Source organism: Cololabis saira, chromosome 4, assembly GCF_033807715.1.
Source record: "Cololabis saira isolate AMF1-May2022 chromosome 4, fColSai1.1, whole genome shotgun sequence".
Classification (NCBI taxonomy): domain Eukaryota; kingdom Metazoa; phylum Chordata; class Actinopteri; order Beloniformes; family Belonidae; genus Cololabis; species Cololabis saira.
Window position 1 is genome coordinate 46,336,827 of NC_084590.1, and position 22,207 is coordinate 46,359,033.

General features: G+C 42.3%; 1 protein-coding gene across 3 annotated transcripts in view; it reads right to left on the bottom strand.

Moving 5' to 3' along the window:
* The window catches only part of si:ch211-137a8.2 (uncharacterized protein LOC777613 homolog), a 28,180-nt gene extending 12,710 nt beyond the window's left edge, over positions 1-15,470 (bottom strand). For 2 of the 3 annotated variants that reach the window (XM_061719923.1, XM_061719921.1), the window contains exon 1: positions 15,362-15,470. The gene's annotated coding sequence lies outside the window, so the exon portion shown is untranslated. The remainder of the gene's footprint in view (positions 1-15,361) is intronic. The other variant, XM_061719922.1, reaches the window with a different exon arrangement.
* Positions 15,471-22,207: the final 6,737 nt, after the last annotated feature.

The following is a 22,207-nucleotide window of genomic DNA, read 5'->3' on the forward strand; positions in this document are numbered from 1 at the left end:
GCAGTAGTAGCATTAGTAGCAGCAGTAGTAGTAGCATAAGTAGCAGCAGTAGTAGCATTAGTAGCAGCAGTAGTAGTAGCATTAGTAGCAGCAGTAGTAGTAGTAGTAGCAGTAGTAGTAGCATTAGTAGCAGCAGTAGTAGTAGCATTAGTAACTGAAGCTGGTGTGGCACCTGAACGAGGCCGATCCCAAATATCCAGCGTCACCTTCAGTTGTTACCAGCAGAGTTAACTCACATCTACTTACGTGAAATTATACTCTTATTTCTTAATGAAACCATGTTTGTTTGATAAGTGGCTCCAGTTTAATATCCATCCAATAATAAATACTTTCATGAACCTATTTTAGGTTGTAACACTGAATCAAACCAGCAACAGGTGCTGGTAGTTTCCCCTCATTGATTCACTCTCTCTCACATTCTCACACACACACACACACACACACACACACACACACACACACACACACACACACACACACACACACACACACACACACACACACACACACACACACACACACACACACACACACACACACACACACACACACACACACACACACACACACACACACACACACACACACACACACACACACACACACACACACACACACACACACACACACACACACACACACACACACACACACACACACACACACACTATTATTGATGACATCACTTCTGATGTCACACACACCTCCGGAGGAGCCAGATGGAAACAAACACGCTGGGATTGTATTGGCTGATTGAGCGGGCGGGGAAGCTGATTGGCTGTATTGATTAATGTGTTGTCACCCCACAGCTGTGTGTGTGTGTGTGTGTGTGTGTGTCTCAGACCACTGACTTCTGTGACTTTGATGCCTCCCTTCAACAGATGTCTGAGAGGACAAACATCCGGACCAGTTTCATTTCTGCGGAGTCATTCGCTCATCTCTCTCTCTTTTTTATTTTTAAACGCATCGCTTCAACATCTGCTCTCGTTTTCACACACCATAAAATCCACTTCTGTCAGAATCAGCAGTTATCCCAGTCCTCCGGTTGTAAATCCAGAGGACTGTAGCGGCAATGGGAGTAAAAAAAGACCAAAAAGAGAGTTTAGGTGACAGGAAGGTGATAAAACCTTCTTTACTGTTAATAAAATAATAAATAAAAACAGTGGGAGCAGTTTTATTGAGAGGCTCTTATTGTGAAGGGCTCAGTCCAGGAATCTCCAGAGCATCAGTTGAAGACGGGATCAACTGAACTGAAGTAATTGGTCAATTAAACCTTTTTCTCAGTCAGAGAAAGAAGAATAAAAGTATTGGGGTCCTGATCCTCTGATTGCTGCCTCTCAACCTCTCAGCGTCTCACTTTCACTCCCTCTGAAGGTGGAGACGAGCCAGACGCTCATCAGACCCGTTAATTAAATCAATTCAAGCGACTTGAACTCCTGATGTTCTGCTGCTTCATCAGAACTGCTATTAAAGAGAGACCCGACAGTTGTTTCTCGGAGCGGTGCAGACTCTGAGGAGGTCGATTTCTTTCCCCTTGTTGGCAGGTTTTCTGTTTGATACGGAAGAGTATTAGGGCCAGGCAGGAGAAAAATAATAATATTTTAGAGGAGGAAGATTTTTTTTTTATTATGCATCTCCTAGCTTTAGTTATGTTTTAATTGTAAGGATTGTATTTTACTGTTTTATGGGTGCAATGTTGCAGTGAGGACTAATGGGGATCCGTAATAAATAAACAAATCCCTCCAGGAACCAGGATGGACCCCTCAGAGAGGACGGAGACTCCATCACTCCTTCACAACATCGGCCCACGGTTCCCTGGAACCAAGAAACTCGTAGCCACAAGCTTTTACTTTCCAAACACAGAGGGCTGCAATGTCGGTAGAAATTACTTTCTTTAACATTCATCAGCTCCAGCTGACTCAACGTCTGCTTTTTTTCCATCTGCTGGCATGTCTGAGCTCTTAATCCAAGACAACGAAAGGAGGATAAGCACCGACACATCATGAGGTGCTTCTAAAGTACCGATCAAAGAAAACTGTATTTAAACCCAAAGACAGGGAAGGCCAGCGTTCCCTGTTCCGGGCCACTTTACTCAGCCGAGAAGACAGTCCCTCCAGCGCGAGACCACGGATGGTGTCCTCTCCAAAGGTGAGGGGGAGGGACGTAGAACGACGGGTAAATCAAAGTAGGGCTGCAGCTATTGAATATTTTAGTAATCGAGTATTCTACTGAAAATTCCATTGATTAATTGAGTAATCTGATAAAACATTTTTGTTTAGTTAAAGAGCAATAATAAATATACATAAGATGTTAGATGTTAATTGACATCACTGAGACTAAATTATATAATCCAGTAGGTTCATGGCTGTGCATTTAAAAACCCTGAACTTACACCAGTCGACCAAATTCACTGCCTTCACTCAAAAAACTAAGGATCTTACCAAGAAATGTTCTTATTTCTAACCTAAAAATGCCATTACACTTTATATCACACATAACTTAAAAGGTTAGGTGTTTTTCCCACGTGTTTCAATTGAACTTTCATTTGTGTCAAGCAAATTTTAAGTTCTAGTTCAGTTTTAAGTTAAAGTATAAGATTTGGGGTTTTGGCAGTGTTCAAAATATAATTATGAGTCCTGCTGTATTGGAGCACATTAGGCACCAGTGCTGCTTATTTTATCCATGAATGACTACAGAGATAAAATGAAATGAAAACTACCCAGTTATCTTTATTACGTTTTTATTTTTCTGACATTTTCTGCCTTTTCTTTTAGTTAAAAGTGTAGGGGGAACAGATGTTTAGAGGAACCTATGTATGTACCGGGTTAGAGGGGGAACATATAGGAGAACGGACCAGGAGAATATAGCGTGGACTGAAAATAAAAGTTAAGCACTGAGCTACATGTGTCTCCCGTCTGCTTGAGCATGGCATGTTACTAAAACCAAACATATCCGCCGCCTCTTTCTTCTTCCTTTACGTGCGCGGCGTCAGCGCGCTGTGCCGCATTAAACGTAGTCCGGGTGAAACACCTGCTTTGAGCTGCAAAATTAAACGATTCCTCGAGGCAGAGAAAATTCCTCGATCATTTTTTGTAATCGACTTTCTGGAATTATTCGAGGAATTGCTTCAGCCCTAAATCCAAGAGCTTCGCCTTTGGGCTCAGCTCCTTCACCGCGACAGACGTTGAACCGATCAGCCCATCGTTCCATCACTCGTGAACGAGACCCCGAGGTACTTGGACTCCTCCACTTGGGGCAGGATCTGATTCCTGGACCACGGTCTCAAATTTGAAGGTCCTGATTCTCATCCAGTGAGACCCGAAGGCAGTGTTGTGCATGAACGCGTTCATTTCTGTGAGGACGTTGAACTGAACGCAACATATTTTCAAATAAAGAACTTGAACTTGTTCATTCTGCAGATCACGAACTGGAATTTGAACTGTGTTATTAGTGGGCAGCACGCACATTTAAAATACTCGACGAGACGACGACTTTACACTACATTACCCACAATGCAGTGCACACTAGCATAACAACGGGCACCATCTCCATGGCAACGGCGGCCCAAGCCCGGTGCAGTTTTTACATGAGCAGTGAAGAGAGAGACGTTGCAGACGCAGCGTCAGCGAGCCGTCAGATGATGATCCTTATCATTATCTACAGGAATTTTACACATCGTCTCCCAAAGAGAATGAAATGAAATATGTGAACTGAACTTTGAACTAGTTCATGAGAAGTATGAACTTGCACAACACTGGCCGAAGGTCTCGGCCCGATGAAGCCAACAGAATCACATCGTCTGCAAAGAGCATGAACCCAATTCCAAACCTCGACTGAGCCAAGAAACTCAAAAGGGACAAAAGGACGACCTTGGTGGGGCGGGTGGAGTCCAACGCGGACCAAGCTCTGACCCGGATGTAGAGGGACCGAGGGAATCCGGCATCCCGTCCTCACGGAGAACCCAACAGAAGTCCCCGAGGGACCCGTTTGACGTCTTCTCCATGGACCCAAACCACATGTGGACTCCCATGCCCCCTCCAAGACCCTACTGAGGGTTTAGAGTTAGTCCCACACCGGGATGAACACCACCCCATCAGAACTGGTTCATAAATCTGTATTTTAGATGCAGATGTGCATCGAGGAGAGAACAGGACGGTAGTTCTGGGAACCCAAGCACTGAAACACATCGGTTTTTTTTAGCCAAAGAAGAAGAAAAGATGAATAGCTGCTATTAGGGGGAAGTGATCACCAGCCGAGGGGGTGATGAAGGTGAGAGGAAGTTAAGACTATTAGACTGATTAGATGGAGGCCGCGGCCCTGAGACGAAGTTAATCATCCTCCTCCTTTACGAGGCAGCGACTCGTCCTGCATCATCCTGGTTTCCTCACATCCTCTCTGGGGGAAACGACCCGGCTGGAACCAGACGGGGAGAAACCGGACCGTCCTGCCTCCTGCCGGCTGCTCTGCTAACGCGTCTAACAACGAAAAATACCGTAAAACACCAAATACAAGGCCCGGCCCGCGTTTATTTGCTTAGATCGCTCAAATAAACAGGCGTTTATTAATTGTTTGTCTCCATTCAACTCAAATATTATTGGGTGTCTTCGGACACTGAAGCCGTTCCTCTTCAGGAATCGATCTAGCCAGCTAGCGCTAGCGCTAGCCGCAAACTGCTTCTGTCAGCTTTGGTCTGATACAACTCTGTTCCCGTTATTCAGGAAACGCTGGTGTCTGGCACGAGAAAGGCCAAAGAAAAAAGGAGGGAAAAGAGGTGAGCAAAGAGCTAGCGGCTACGCGCTATAACCCTCCCCGATACACGAGCCGCTAAACTTCATATCAGTGTCATCAGTGGTCGCTCTAAATTAGTCAACTTTTCAATTCATTCAAGGTTATTTGTGTTTTATATCTAAAAAGGTATATTAGATATCATCTTATTCCTCCTCTCCTTCCTATTCTTCCTCCTCTTCTTCCCATTCCCATTCCCCCTCCTCTTCCCATTCCCCCTCTTCTTCCCATTCCCCCTCTTCTTCCCATTCCCCCTCCTCTTCCCATTCCCCCTCTTCTTCCCATTCCCCCTCTTCTTCCCATTCCCCCTCTTCTTCCCATTCCCCCTCTTCTTCCCATTCCCCCTCCTCTTCCCATTCCCCCTCTTCTTCCCATTCCCCCTCTTCTTCCCATTCCTCCTCTTCTTCCCATTCCTCCTCCCCTTCCCATTCCCATTCCCCCTCTTCTTCCCATTCCTCCTCCTCCTCTTCCTCTTCCTCCTCCCATTTGTTTCCACGTTTTATTCAGCTCCGACTAAATAAAGATGTCAAAACTCTCAGTTTCCCTCCGTCTTTGTCCCTCCATCACACGTTCATTCATCCCCCCATCATCATCCTCCTCCTTGGCCCCCAGAGTTGGTCTCTTGTCTCTTCTGGACAAAAGCAGAGACAGAACAAACGTCCTCCTGTCTTCCTCTGGGAAAGATGGACCCGAGGAGGGGAGGCCCGAACAGAGAGAGACGGAGAGATGGTGGAGGTTTACGATTCATCCAGGTGGGGCGGGGGCGACTAAATTTCTAAACAACCCAGGATAACCGTCATTCCCTTGAAAACTGAGCAGTGGGTCAATGCCCTCCTCAAGTCCACCTGCAGAACCGGTTTGATGCGGTTCTGGTTGAGCGGGGAGGTCGTAAACGGAAAAATGTGCGTATCTTTACGCCAACCCTGACCCTCGCGCACGAACATTTTGAAGATCTGGGGAACTGGCGACGCAGGTGGTGAAATGAAGCCAGATTCATGTCATACTTTTAATGTCATCACATATCAGACTTATAGATCCATGTAAACCCAAGCCGGTGTTCTGCCGAGGTGAAAATACTACCGTACCATCCCTGTTTCTTTTTTTCAAAGGCTTTTTCATGCAAATAGACGATTTAACAGCAGGAAGTCAGAATTTGCTTTCACATAGATATGTGTGAGATAGATTGATTGATTCTCATTAATTCCTAAAAATCGATTTGTATGTCTAAAGTTCGATTTTTTTCATCTATACATTTTCGCCCGGTGAACTTTAACCCCAGTAGTCGCATCATTTAATTCTAAACATTTGTTGGACACCAGAGTAACTACTGCCATGTTTTTGCCTTTAAATATGACAAGTACAGTATGAAAACATGAAAGTTTTCAGTTATAATTGCATAAATTGTCTATATTTCATTACTTTATACGCTTTATTGGGGTTACATTTGTATAAAATGCTAAAAACCAAATTCTCAAAAATTAAAAAACCGAAAAACACAGAAAATGGAAAAAATAAAACCGATTTCATCCGTCTCTGTTTCCTCCCTGGATCTGTTTGGTAATTCTGACCCACATGATGTTTCTGAAAGCAGTTCTATCAGCATTCTAGGAGCTGATTGGTCCTTACAGCATCATTAGCTGCCAATACTTGCTGTTTAATCTCAATATAATACTAGTAGTAATATGTTGCATAACTACAGTCATATAATTCATGCAACAGCTCAAAAAACAGTTTTAATAACGCTAACCCAAATCAATATCGGAATCGAATCATGATAATCGATTCTGAATCTTAAGAATCAGAATCGAATTGATTCTTGACATTTGAATCGATCCCCAGCCCTAGTTGTCATGGAAACATTATGCTCTGTCAAGCCCGATATTGTCCAATGACAGAACCGGTTCCGTCAGGTGGGTTCTGGTGGATGTTTGAGTCCGAGTGGGACATAAACCCCAAACCCTGGTGTGTGTGAACAGAACTTCACGCAGACTGGAGAAACCGGGCCCTGGAGGCCCAGAGGAGACCAGACCCGGGTCGGGGCCGGGCCGGGCGGAGGCAGATCTGCCGGGGCAGCAACATCCCCGTCGTGACGTCCAGAGGTGGTAGTAACGAGTTACATTTACTCCGTTACATTTACTTGAGTAAGTTTTGGGAAATGTTGTACTTTTAGAAGTAGTTTTGAATCACTATACTTTTTACATTTACTTGAGTAGATTTGTGAAGAAGAAACTGTTCCTCTTACTCCGCTACATTAGGCTACATTGAGCTGTTACTTTTCTTTTATCCCTTTTATCCGCGTACGCGTCAATCTCATGACATCACTGGGTGATTCTTTGGGAAAAATGTTTGTTTTTGCATGTTTTGTCACATTTACACAGACTCAAACACACACAGAGTTTCTATGAGTTCATGGGCTTGTTCTAGTTCTGCCTGGTTATAAAAGAAAAGTACAAAGGCTTGAAATTTTGTGCTACTTGTGTTTAATTTTTTTTCTGTTATTATGTATTAAAGTACTTGAATTTACTTTAAGATTATTTAAATTTAAGCTATTTTTTATTAATTTTAATGTATTTTATTATTTTATTGATTTAATTTGCCTGAAGATGATTATTTTGTACTTTTGTCTGTTTGAATGGTTGAATAAATCAGACGTTACTCAACAGTTACTCAGTACTTGAGTAGTTTTTTCACCAAGTACTTTTTTACTTTTACTCAAGTAATTATTTGGATGAATACTTTTTACTTCTACTTGAGTCATATTATTCTGAAGTAACAGTACTTTTACTTGAGTACAATTTTTGGCTACTCTACCCAGCTCTGGATACGTCTGAAAACGCTCAGATACGTCTTCATGAGGCGTCAGATTCAGGTTAAATGGAGGTCTGACATCTCTGAACCTTCGTACGCCGCCCAGATCTTCATGTTCTGACCCAAATACGCCGGCGGTTCTCCGGGGACTCCAGCGTTACACCAACTCAGGTGGAAGCAGCACAAGGCTGCGACTCAGAGAAGGGAGGGAGAGTTTGAGACGGGGATGGAAACCCAAGGAAAACCCAGTCGGGGGGAAGTAATGCAGACGTATGTGAGACGTCATCAACATGCTTATAAACGGTCTCTGAACAACAACCTGCCGTCAAGATCAGGTCTGATGTCATCGTTCAGACGATATCAATCAATCGTTAGATGTTTGCTGCAACATCTTATTTACATGATGAAGTAAATCACTTTAAATAATTTTAAAAGACAGAACTGCAAAAAATAATTAAAATAAAAAGGGACAAATAAAATACATATGAATTATTGAATGAGAGAAAAATGAACGAATGATTAAAATTAGCACAAAAATCTAGAAATGTGTGTTTTTGGGAAAATAAAAAAGGTGGAAAATACAGGTTTATAAATTTGATTAAAAAATAAATGCACAAAAAATGATTCAATATATTAAATTTAACCTATAACCACAAAAAGAGTATAAAATAAAAAAGTAAATTATATACGATATAAATCACTATGGCTTGATTTATAAAAAATAACATATTTTTGGATTTAAAAATCTATTTTTTCGATTTTTGAATCCAAAAATATATTATTTTTGGATTTACATGCATTTGTTTATCTGTATTTTTATTTTTCATAGTTTCAGTCTCGTTGACAGAACGAACAGAAGTTTGGACAGATTAATTACGAAACGCTTGTCCGCCTGCAGACCAGCGGTGAACGCTTTGCTACGATTTACACGCCAGCCGCCGGTTTCAACGTTTAGCTGATCTGGACCTTTAGAGTACAGCACACATTAGCCTCGTTAGCTGCTAACGTGCGCTGACACGAGGAATGTCCCGGTCCCCGACAATCACAACAAGAAAAACCTTTTCAAAGACGTTCATCAGATTGGACACAGATGAACGTCTCCTGCTTCGGTGGGGGGCAGGGCTTACGGCAGCACGGGCTGCTCGCTGAGAAGAGCGAGGCAACGCGATGGGATCACCAATCCCGACACGTCCTCCAGATAAACACGTCGTCACGGCTTCTGAAGGATCTTAAGTTACAAACACAACCGAATCCTGCAGGAGCTCAACGTTTCTGCATCTGGGTTTTCAACGCAGGTGGGAACTGGGTCAGAGAGGTTTCCCAGCTCCCTGGACCTCCGGGCAGCTCGGGTTGCTGTTAAACACCCGTCAGGTGATACGTGACCCGGGTCCAGCGAGACGTGGAGCGTCCAACCGGCGGAGGTCCAGAGGACGGCTGGAAATAACTAACGTCACGGTTCTTGTACTTTATACGTAGTTTTTTGTTTTTTCATTTTATAGAAAAGTTCAAATCTCTCCAAAGAAGAAAACAACGTTGGCGGCTGCTGCCAGGAGACAAAACCCACGAGCGAGAGAACGGACCGGTCCAGACTCTGAGCTCAGGTCCGGCTGGCAAAGGTGTATAGTAACGAAGAAGATGTACTTTGTAACATTACTTAGTTTTGAGGATTTGTACTTTTTTTTTTTTTTAAATCAGGACTTTTACTTTACTACATTTAAAGGTTTAAAAATATACTTTTACTTAGTTACTTTGACATTTGACACCTCGTTACTCGTTACAAATTAAAATAATCAAAGAATCATATTTTGCAAGAGAGTTTATTTTTGGTGTTGTATTCTATACCACATTTCATTCACCTGAAAGTGAAATAAAAAAAACAAGGGAAGGATAATTTTTGGTTGCGTTTCTTCTTTTCATGCGTACTATGAAATACTTGTACTTTTACTTTTGATACTTATATTACGTATATTTTTTTTTCACAAGGCAAGGCAAGGCAAATTTATTTATATAGCACAATTCAACACAAGGTAATTCAAAGTGCTTTACATTGACATTAAAAGCAGCAAGACATAATAACAAATAGGTAAGAATAAGAAAAGAAGTAAAATAATAAAAAGCACAAGCTGTTAAAAAAAAAAAAAAAAGGGCAGTAGAGTACAGCAGGTTTAATTTAAGAGTACACTTCAGTAAACAGTAATGTTTTTAACCCTGATTTGAAGGAGCTGACAGTTAAGATACTTTTGATACTTAAGTACATTTAATGTGAGCTACTTTAAGACTTTTACTGAAGTAATTTTCTTATGGGTGACTTTAACTTTTACCAAAGTCTTTTTCAGTTATGGTATTCCTACTTTTACTTAGTTACTTTTTTCAAGTATTTTATACACGTCTGCCAGCCGGAGGTCCAGTCGGCGCCACTAAAAGCCCGGAAACAAAGATACATGGTCACTGATGGACCCGTTACCGCGGTAACAGACTTTACGGTGGCCGAGACCCGCCATTGCTGAAAATTAAAGAAACGCTGCAAATAAAAAGAAACGCTTTGCAAATAAAATAAACACTGTAAATAAAAACAAACGCCGCTGCAAATAAAAGAAACGCTGCTGCAAAAAAAAACAAAAAAAAAAAACACGCAAATAAAAAAGCCACAACGGAAGTGAATTACCGGGGATTATTTTTGCTGATGCACCGATGTTTTTCACGTGAGAGGAGAAGAAGAAGACGAAGAGGACGTAAGTGAAAAGGAAGAAATAAGAAGAGCGAGGAATAAGAAGAACGACGAATGAGAAAATAAGTGAAGAGGTTAGTGTTCAACGTCGCTACGTGTAATTTTTAATGTGCAACACGGTGCATCGGCAAAAATGGTCCCCGGTAATTCACTTCCGTTGTGACTTTTTTATTTGCGTCGTTTTTTTATTTTATTTGCAGCGGGGTTTCTTTATATTTGCAGCGTTTATTTTATTTGCTAAGCGTTTATTTTATTTTCAGCTGCGTTTGTTTCTGTTTTGCAGCGTTATTTATTTTCAGCAATGGTGGGTCTCAGCCACCGTAGAAATCAGCTCAACAGAACCGTCCTGCTCGGGGTTCAGGAACCGAGCCCGTGAACCGGACCCGTCCGGTCTAGAAGTTCTGAGTTTGAGTTTATTTGCATGTCACTTAAACGTGAACAAGAGATTAAGATCAAGAGAGGGGGAAAAAAAAGGCAAAAACACGAGGAAACGCACACTTCACTTGAAGGTGGGGATGTTGTTGAAATAAAACGTTGCCGCACAAACACCTGAGCTGCCGCTCATTAGACAGGAATCTCTGTCTAGACTGGAGGATTGTGTTTTGAACATTTATTGAATTCCTTGTTAACGCCCTCGGCCTCTCTGTTGAAACAGAGCGGTCACATGACCAGTTGGTCGTATATAAACTATAATTTTCAGCCAATATACTGTATAACATATTGGTTATGGTTTTATATCAATTTATGTTAAGAAGTTTAACAATTTTTAAGGAGATGATTGTGCATCTGTAAAAGGCACATGTACGTGTTTAGTTCTGATTTAAAACCTGCTAAACCTGCTTTAAGGCTTTTTGAGGTGGTGGAAGTAACTTTCTTTTGATGAGTAACTAGTCGCTATTTGTGACACGTTTTTTTATTTAATATTTATTTATTTCAGACTGATTAAAAAATTTGTTTTTTTACTCATACAGTCTACTTTATCAAACTACTTTATCTATACATACCGTACATGTGTTATTATTGATAAAGGTTGTCAAGTTAAATGTCGTGTTATACGGTCATTTTGTACCTATGATACAGGTGTGAGGGTGGGGGGCCGGGGGGTCCTCCAAATAACCAGTGGTGGACAGTAACGGAGTAAATTTACTTGAGTACTGTACTTAAGTACATATCCAGAGGATTTGTACTTTACTTGAGTATTAGATTTCTTTGGTACTTATTACTCTTACTTGAATACATTTCCAAGACAAATATTTTTACTTTTACTCGAGTAAATTTCTAGGAAGGCTGAAAAGTACTCGTTACTTTCAGGTCTGCTCTTTTTTCTTCTTCCCTAAAATCCTATTGGACACAAGCTGTTTTTGTCAAAGGAGGAGACCTATAACAGTGCACGCTCTCCACTGGGATGTACGTAAAGCGGAAATACGTCAAGCCTCCTCAAAACGATACCGCCAAAGTAGCCTGCGTTTGTCAAGACAGAGCCGCAACAAGTCAAGACAGAGCCGCAACAAGTCAAGACAGAGCCGCAACAAGTCAAGACAGAGCCGCAACAACGGCTACGCCTGCGTCAGGAGAAGAAAGACAATCCGCTGAGTCGTCTGAGTCTGATAATGAGCCGGACTCGGAGCAGGGACTTTCACAAAATCCTTGGCCGTATCTTAACTCAATGTTTGAGAAAAATATAGTAATTTACTGATGTGGAAAATAAGAAATTTACTCTTACTCTTAAAGTAAATTTAAAAGCATTTACTTTTGGATACTTAAGTACCTTTAAAAGCAAGTACTTTTCTACTCTTACTCGAGTAATATTTTGACTGAGCTACTTTTACTTGTAACGGAGGAAATTTTGACCAGTAGTATTTGTACTCTTACTCAAGTACTGGGGTCGAGTACTCTGTCCACCTCTCCAAATAACACATCGCTTAGGGCCCAAATTCAGTCAGGGGCGGCCCTGCCGGCACCGGCCCGGTCTTGGGTTGGACCTGATCAACCTCTACGACCCGCTCCGAGCCCGACTCCCGGAGAGAAGAACTTTAATTAAGATTTCATGCCGGTGCTTGGTGTTTTCGTGACACCAGATGAGACGTCCCCCCCCAGTCTCCCCCTTTACCCCCAGCAGGGCTCTAACAGATCAATTATTCAGCAGGAGGTTTCCTTTGAGCTGCAACATCATCGTCCTTTCATCTGGAAGAAGGGAAACTGTTGAGTCGGTTTCTCCTTCTTCAGATCCAGCTTCAAAAACAACACTTACATAAAAACTTTTTTCGTAGATTTAGTCACATCTGTGTCGTTGAAGTACAAACTTGTTTTCTTGGATATAAACATCTAAACAAACGTATGAATTCCTTTCAAATGTGACGTTCATTTGCATCAGTTTGCTGTTTTTAATCGTTTTATTCTCTGTTCTGCCATGTCTTGACTTTTTATCCCTTTTATCCCTTATCTTGTCTTGCCGTATCTCAGGAACGGCTCGGCAGATTTGATTGACACCTGGTTTGAAACTCGACAGCTAGGGCTGTTCGATTTTGCCCAAAAATAAAATCTCGATTTTTTTCTCTCAAAATCCGATTTTCAATTTCGATTACGATTGTTTTGTGAATTGACAAAAGGCAAAGAAATGATTTCAAACATGCTGTTTTTTTATTGAACATTTGCCCCATTGGGCTTTAAGTGCAAACTTTGCTCTTATTAAACCAAAAATGAATGAATAAAGTGCAAAACTCTGTAAAATAAGTTGAAAAAAAGTTTAAAAAAAATAAAATATAAAGTTTTCTCTCTGAAAAAAAAAAAAAAAAAAAAAATCAGCAAATCAGCACTTGCAAACATACAGTAAGTTATATTTCCAATTAAATAAAACAAGACATTTTCTAATTAAATTAAACTGGGTCTTTGCATGCTAAATAATAATGCAACCCATGAAGGAGGTAGAGGTGTGTAAAGAGGTGTGTAATGTCACTCATTACATTTGCTATTCACATTTGCAAGTTTTTTGCAAGGAACACGAGCCGGTCTACGGCATCTGGCTTGAGGGATGCCCGGTGGCATGTTACAACGCCCCCTCCTACACTAAAGAGCCTCTCCCATGGGGCACTTGTCGCAGGTATTGAGAGGTATTTCCATCAATCATTAATATCGTATCAATCATTAATATGTGTGCAGACAAGGTAAAAAAAAAAAAAAAAAAGTGAAAAATCGGTTTTACGAGTTTCACGTTTTAACATCGTTCTAATTACATAATCGCGATTACGATTTAAAATCGATTAATCGAACAGCCCTATCGACAGCCAATAGAATCATCGGGGCGGGTCACGAACCCGAACATCAGCCAATCACCTCACGTCCTCTCCATTAAACACTTTAACCGGTAATGAATAATCTGAGATATCAAATCTGTGATCTCAAGACGCTTTCAGACCAAAATCACGGCTCCGGTGGAGTTTAGAGAAATAAAAACAAAACCATAGAGGAGTAATAAAGAGAGAAAAACAACAATGTGGATCAATAACTTCAACATCTCAGAACCGGGTTAAAAAGCCAAAAGAATAAGAAAGAATAATAAAATCGGCCTGGAATTAAGATCAAAACGAGACAAAAGAACCTATAAAACAGGTCTGGTCACAAAAACTTAAAAAGGGAACAAATCATTGTTAAAGCGGAATTTAAAAAACAGGAAGTGAGTCAGCTCATTCCACGACTCCGGTGCTGCAGCTGAAACAGGTCGACTGAACGGGTCTGATCTGGTCCGGGTCTGTGATGTCACAGAATCCCACAAACCTGAACAGATCGATCGGTATCTGAGGTCCAGGAAACTCTGGAGGTTTGATTCCCTCAAGGCCTTAAGGCTGACGGTCAGTAGGACAGTTCAATCAGAGGAAATACAACCAGTACTCGAGTTGTAAAAAAAAAAAATCAGGGGGGATGGTGGATTTTATCATATGGGGACAGATAATTTGTGCTGATTACAAATAATATAATATATTACAAATAATAGCAGTGACCAAAACACCTGCAGAAATACTGCAGGAATGACATAGCAGCAGTTAAATGCAGCCTTCTGTAAGCTTTAAATATCCACTGGGCTTACATCAAATACATCAAAACACAACAATAAAAAACACTTTTCTGAACTTATCAATATGACTCTGTCCTTCACAGGATAAGTAAAATGGATCACTGCAAAAACCCAAAATCTTAACAAGAATATTTGTCTTATTTCTAGTTAAAATGTCTCATTTTAGTAAAAACAATCTCATTACACTTAAAACAAGACTCATCACTGGAAAAAACAACAATTTTCACCTGTTTCAAGTAGATTTTCACTTTCACTGGTCTCTCACGGATTTTTTTTGCTTGTAATGAGAAGATAAATCTTGTCCGACTGGCAGATTTTCCTACTTATTTCAAGTGAAAATTTACTTGAAACAGGTGAAAATTGTCAAATAAGTTATTTTTCTGGTGATGACTCTAAATGTTGAAATAGCAGTAAAACCACATTCATTGATGAAATGACATAAGGGATGGAAAGGGGGGATGGCAGTTTTACAGGGGGGATGATTTTGACCGTTTTTATTTCAGGGGGGGATGCCGTCCCCCCTCATCCCCCCTCAACTCCAGTACTGAATACAACATAGTTTATATGTACAGCCCGCCAAGAAAGAAAGAGTGAAAGAAAGTCAGTCAAAGCTGCTGCTCAGGTGAGTTGCGGGTGCGATACCTCCGCCGCGGTAACCATGGCAACAGAGAGAACACAGGCGCCTCTGTAAACTGGGGGGGGGGGGGGGGGGGGGGGCGCTCCCGACGGTCACACCTGACCCACGAGCACGCGCGCACACACACACACACACACACTTAAAAAGAAACCGGTTCCTGCGCCGCTCCGGTGACGTCACCACCTTGGTCCGCTCCGGTTTCAGGTGAAATGACTTTTTTACCTCAGGTGGCGGGGGTGGGGGGGAGTTTCGGTCCGCGGACACGAGCACGAACAACAACAATCCTGCAGGTAAACTCGGGTCTGAGTGAGGAGGAATAACGACGACTCACCTGTCGGAGGTGAGCTGGTGCTGGAGCCGCGAGACAGGTGAGACAGGTAGGACAGGAGAGTCTCAGGTGAGACTGGACCCGCCGGAGACACGGGCTGGACGGGTCTCGTGAGCAGGACTGGAGCTGCTGCACCTGCTGCACCTGCTGCAGGTAGATACCAGGCCACGCCCCCCGCCGCCTCTTCCGGTCTGCACACCTGTGACCGCTCACCTGCATCAGACTCACCTGCGGCCACGCCTCCTCTGAAAACTGTCTGGCCGCGGCTCCACCTGCTCCACCTATGGGCAGAGATATGTGCCACTAGAAAGTGAATTTGAAAAATTTATATTTGAATTTGAATTGCTCAACTTGAATAATTGCATTAGAAAACTGAATCTGAATCACATCATTTGAATTTGTATTGTTTAATTTGAATCATTGCATTGAAAAACTGAATCTTAATAAGCTTGTACTGTTCAGGTCAGTCATAATCTGTAAAAGTCCTGTTTTTATTTATAGTCAAATAGTTTATAGCAATACTGTGCATGATCACAACACTAGAGGTTCCAGGAATGGACATCTTGTACTACCAGGTCCAAGGACAAATGCTTTAAAGAGAACTTTCATATATCGATCATTGGCTCTTTGGAATAACCTGCCCCAAAACCTCTGCAATACCCTTTTCAGTAAACTTACTTTTAAAAAGAAGTTAAAATTGTATTTGTCACTGTAAGGTTTTTTTTTTGTATTTTGTTTTTGTTTTTTTTGTTTACCATGCTTTTTTAACAACTCCCATCATGTAACTTGTTTTTAAAGTGTAAGGTTTTTTAGTACTGAATACTGATATTAATTAATGTTGTATTTGTATATCTATTTTGTATGTCTTTTATGTGGACCCCAGGAAGACTAGCTGGTCGCTACGGCGCCAGCTAATGGGGATCCCTAATAAAATCAAATCAAATCAAATCATTCAGTTCTCACAACTCACGTGAAAAGGAGTCCTTTGTATCTGGACTCGATTGCTCTTCCTCCAGAAGACCCGGATGTCTGGCACAGTAAAATTGAAATTGAATTGCAAGAACTGAATTTGAATTGTGAGAACTGAAAGTAGATTCAGTTTTTCAATGCAATGATTCAAATTAAACAATACAAATTCAAATTATGTGATTCAGATTCAGTTTTTTAATGCAATTATTCAAGTTGAGCAATTCAAATTCAAATATAAATTATTCAAATTCACTTTCTAGTGGCACATATTTCTGCCCATATCCACCTGCTTCACCTGCTCCACCTCTGGCCCTTCGTTGGAAATCAAACTGAGCTTCAACCGCTTTGCTTCTCTGACCATAAATAATGAGCAAACTTTTATTACACCAGTTTAACCCTTGTGCTGTCTTTGGGTGAAAATGACCCAATTCTTCCTTCATTCTTTCCTCATGCTCTCTCCTTCCTTCTTCCTTTCCTCTTTTCCTCCTTTTACTCTCCTTTACTCCTTTTTCTTCCTACCTCCCTTCCGTCATTCGTTCCTTTATTACCTTCTTTCCTTTTCTCCCTTCTTTCCTTTCTTTCTCCCTTCCTTCCATCTTTTCTCCTTTGTTCCTTACTTCCATCTTTCCTTCCTTCCATCTTTTCTCCTTTGTTCCTTACTTCCATCTTTCCTTCCTTCCATCTTTTCTCCTTTGTTCCTTACTTCCTTCTTTCCTTCCTTCCATCTTTTCTCCCTTTCTCACTCCCTTTCCTACTTCCTTCCTTCATTCCTTGTTTTCTCCCTTCACCCTGCCTTGACCCAAAGACGGCACAAGGGTTAACCATTAGCAGATCAATATTTATCTCAGTTTCTATAGATAAGACCAGGCTGCAGTGTTTATGTCAGTATTTAACTTTTATTTCCTGGTGAGAACGAGGTCCTCCGTCCCGGGACGTAGACGGTTATTAACGTCCTGTTTGAACCTGAATACCAACAGATCACTTCCTGTTTGCAGAGCTCACATGACCTTTGTATAGACTTTGTATAAACTATTTGTATTTTGCATCTGATTTAATGTTTTGGTGCATCTGCATGTGTCTGTATTTAATTACAGTTTTGTGTTTATAACGGACTTGTTTGAATAAATATATGGATAATATTTGCATATCGTTGTGATTGATTAAACATCAGGTCCATTTCAGTGATGCTGATATACAGTGTAATCTGATTACTATAATGGTAAATAATGTAATTTCAATTTAATAATTGTATCTTTAATATCTAAAATTCAGGTTTCATCTCCAAATTCAGTCCAATTTAAATCAGTAACATTTACTATTCATTCCTTTTCTGAGGTGGAGGGGGGTGTTGGAGCTGGTTATTCTACTAGAGGACTTTGGGACTAGTTAGTAGTCGTGTCAATCCTTAAAAGCTCTGGAGTCAATCCTCCAATAGTGTAGAAATAGCGGTAGTGCAGTCGCCACACATATCTGATCTCTGATGGATGGAAACTTTTATAGTGAGTTCAACATCATCATCCACTTCTCTGTGTTATTGAGCTGCAGTTGAAAACAAGCTCATATGGAAACGATCTGAACCAGGATGATGTTCTACAATCACGCAGGATCAGGACATTACTAGGTTTGTTTTGGTCTCGGTCTTGGTTTAGGCGGTCTGGACTACAAGTCTACCTTTGTACAGTCTGAAACAGCCGGCCAGCTGGGAAATCCATCCGGTCATTACATGTAAATCTGCAGACACACCCAGACACACCTGTCGCAGAAGCCCCTCCCACGACCTCCCGACCTTTTGTGACTGACAGTCCAGAGTTGTATGTTCCCGGAGACGCGACAGAAGAACAGAAGTTCCTGAAGTTCCTGAAGCTCCTGAAGTTCCTGAAGCTCCTGAAGCTCCGGCCAGCTGCAGTCGGAGCGTTCAACCGACGCTCCAGGTTGTTTCTGTGGCCGCAGGTAGAGCCACTAGCTCTGAGGATGGAGGTCTGACTAGAGGATGGAGGATGGAGCCGCATGCGGCTCTTTAGCGCCGTCCTAGTGGCTCCCTGGAGCTTTTTCAAAAATGTTTGACCTTTTTTTTCATTATTTCCTCTTTTTCTCTTTTTTTTCTTCTTTCTTTTTTTTTTCTTCTTTTTTCCTTTTTTTCTCTTTTTTTCTTCCCTTTTCATTTCCTTTTTAATCTCGACATTTCAACTTTTTTCTCAACATTTCAACTTTTTTCTTCAACATTGTAAGATTGTACTTCAACATTAATCTCGACTTTTTTCTTAAAATTTTGACTTTTTCTTGACATTTCGACTTTTTTCTCGAAGTGCATAATGAAAAAAAAAATCTTCCCCCAGTTCTAACTAATATAGAAACATGCAGCATGTGTTGTCTTCATTCTAAGGCTTATACATACAAGACTTTTCATTTTTTGCGGCTCCAGACATATTCGTTTTTTGTGTTTTTGGTCCAATATGGCTCTAAAACATTTTGGGTTGCCGACCCCTGGACTGGAGGATGGAGGTCTGACTGGAGGATGGAGGATGTTTAACATCCTCATTTGCATACATGTGAATTATTTACCCCCCACTGCCGGATCAGAGCGGCGGGGTGTAAACGAGGCCGAGTTGGGGGTTGGGGTTACGTAAGCGGCGTTTCTCTCAGACGTTGCATAAGACGCTGCGGCTCTGTAGCAGTGAAGGAGACGTGGATGCTGATCTGGAGCCGCAGAGGCGTGAAGGTGACGGCTGCCCGAGGAGGACCGGACCTCAGAACCCCAGAACCTCAGATTAGGGCTGGGGATCGATTCAAATGTCAAGAATCGATTTGATTCCGATTCTTAAGATTCAGAATCTTATCAAGCTCTTATCGATCCGATTCGATTCCCAGCGTGTCCTGGGTCTTCCCCGGGCTCTTCTCCCGGTGGGACATGCCTGGAAAACCTCCCTAGGGAGGAGGGACATGCCTGGAACACCTCCCTAGGGAGGAGGGACATGCCTGGAACACCTCCCTAGGGAGGAGGGACATGCCTGGAACACCTCCCTAGGGAGGAGGGACATGCCTGGAACACCTCCCTAGGGAGAAGGGACATGCCTGGAACACCTCCCTAGGGAGGAGGGACATGCCTGGAACACCTCCCTAGGGAGGCGTCCAGGAGGATCCGGTACAGATGCCCAAGCCACCTCAGCTGACTCCTCTCAATGTGGAGGAGTAGCGGCTCGACTCCGAGCTCCTCCCGGGTGACCGAACTCCTCACCCTATCTCTAAGGGAGCGTCCAGCCACCCTGCGGAGCAAACTCATCTCGGCCGCTTGTATCCGCGATCTCGTCCTTTCGGTCACTACCCAAAGTTCATGACCATAGGTGAGGGTAGGGGCGTAGATTGACCGGTAAATCGAGAGCTTCGCCTTTCGACTCAGCTCCCTCTTTACCACGACGGTCCGGTACATCGACCGCATAACTGCGGACGCTGCACCGATCCGTCTGTCAATCTCACGCTCCATTGTTCCCTCACTCGTGAACAAGATCCCGAGATAGTTGAACTCCTCCACCTGAGGCAGGACTTCTCCACCCACCCGGAGAAGGCACGCCACCCTTTCCCGATGGAGAACCATGGCCTCGGTCTTGGAGGTGCTGATTCTCATCCCTGCCGCGTCGCACTCGGCCGCAAACCGCCCCAGCACATGCTGGAGGTCCCGGTCTGATGAAGCCAACCGGACAACATCATCTGCAAAAAGCAGAGATGAATTCCTGAGGTTCCCAAACCGTACCCCCTCCGGCCCCTGGCTGCGCCTAGAAATCCTGTCCATAAAAATTATGAACAGGACCGGTGACAAAGGGCAGCCCTGCCGGAGTCCAACATGCACCGGGAACAAGTCTGATCTACTGCCGGCAATGCGAACCAGACTCCTGCTCCGATCATATAGAGACCGGACAGCCCTTAATAGAGGGCCCCGGACTCCATACTCACTCAGCACCCCCCACAGAATGGCACGAGGGACACGGTCAAATGCCTTCTCCATGACACGCTGGAGAGACTATGTCTCTCGGCTGGCCTGGGAACGCCTCGGACTCCCCCCGGAAGAGCTGGAGGAAGTGTCTGGGGTGAAGGAAGTCTGGGCATCTCTGCTGAGGTTGCTGCCCCCGCGACCCGGTAACGGCTAAAGCGGAAGAAGATGAGCATGAGCCGATTCGATTCCGATATTGATTTGGGTTAGTGTTATTAAAACTGTTTTTTGAGCTGTTGCAAGAATTATATGACTGTAGTTCTGCAACATATTAATACTAGTATTATATTGAGATTCAACAGCAAGTATTGCAGCTACTGATGCTGTAAGGACCAATCAGCTCCCAGAATGCTGATAGAACTGCTTTCAGAAACATCGTGGGGCAGAATTACCAAACAGATCCAGGGAGGAAACAGAGACGGATGAAATCAGTTTCGAATAAGGTTTTTAGCATTTTATGTAAATGTAACCCCAAGACAGTATATGAAGTAATGAAATATAGAAAATGTATGCAATTATAACTGAAAACTTTTTCATACCTTTAAACATATTTAAAGGCAAAAACATGGCACCAGTTATTCTGGTGTCCAATAAAACATTCCTTTCTTGCGCCTAAACAAAAAAATACCAAAAGTCTCAATGTAATGATGAAAAAAAAAGAATCGATCTTCTTAATTTAAAGAGGATAATAAAAAAAAAAAATCTGTTCTGCCCCCCCCCCCCCCCACTGTGAAAGGTCAATCACAGCTTAACTTGATTGACTTGTTCTGATGTTAGAGTCCAAGAAAGACACAAGAAAAGAGGACGGGAGCTCCAGCGAACAGCTGGATGAGCATCAAGACAAAGGAGGAACCGGGAGACGAGACGTTACATAATGGCTGTCTGCCCCGCCCCCTGCTGGCCACAGCGGGGAACTGCAGCCGGGAAAATTCACCCAGGTCGCCTTGACGTAGACGGGTCCAGACGGATCCAGTCTGGGGTGAGGAAGAGGAGCAGCAGGGGGAAGAGGAGGTTTCACTGAGACTTCTGGAGCAGAAATAATCGTTAAACACGCAGATTCCTTAGATTCATCCGATTCATCAGATTCATTCAACTCTGAAACTGGAAGAATTATATTTAGTTCATGAAGGCGCTTCATAGTTTAATATGATGTCATCACCCCCCCAAGCTGAACCTTAAACGACCCAGGGCTGGGCGATATATCGAGATTTTAATATATATCGATATATTTTCAAACCCGATATGGTACGAGACAATATCGTTTATATCAATATAGCTTATTTTGCGACAAATTGACTACATCAACGCTGACTCCTCGCGCTGGTAAAAAAGTACCTTTGTGTGCTGAAACCTGACAGTGTTGACAGGTTAGTTTTCCTGGCACAAAATCTGTAAAATGTACAGTAGTTGAAAGAGATGCAATATCTGTTTACATGTTTTATTTGAGATTTGCACAAATGTTTTGTTATTTGCACACCTGTCAACCTCAGTGGAAAAGTCTGCCTGTTACTGTCTACATTGTATTAATTGCACAGTGTATTTTAATTAAATTGTTATGCAGTAAAGGGATATTTGTTTTATTTTATTCAAGAAGCATTTTTATTCTATATATGCAGGCAGTTTATTTTTATTTCATTTGTTTTATACATTTTGATATTGTGCAGACCTCTGTTAATAAAGGAACCTGTGTGACATTTGGCACGAGGCTTTGTATTAAAACTGAAAAACTGAAGAAAAAAAGCTAGCAGAGATGCTATGCTATAATGCTTTGGGGGAAACCCCAAATATGTCACAGACAAAATATCGATATCGAGTATCGCCATTTAGCTAGAAAATATCAAGATATGACTTTTGGTCCATATCGCCCAGCCCTAAAACGACCCTGATCATTGATC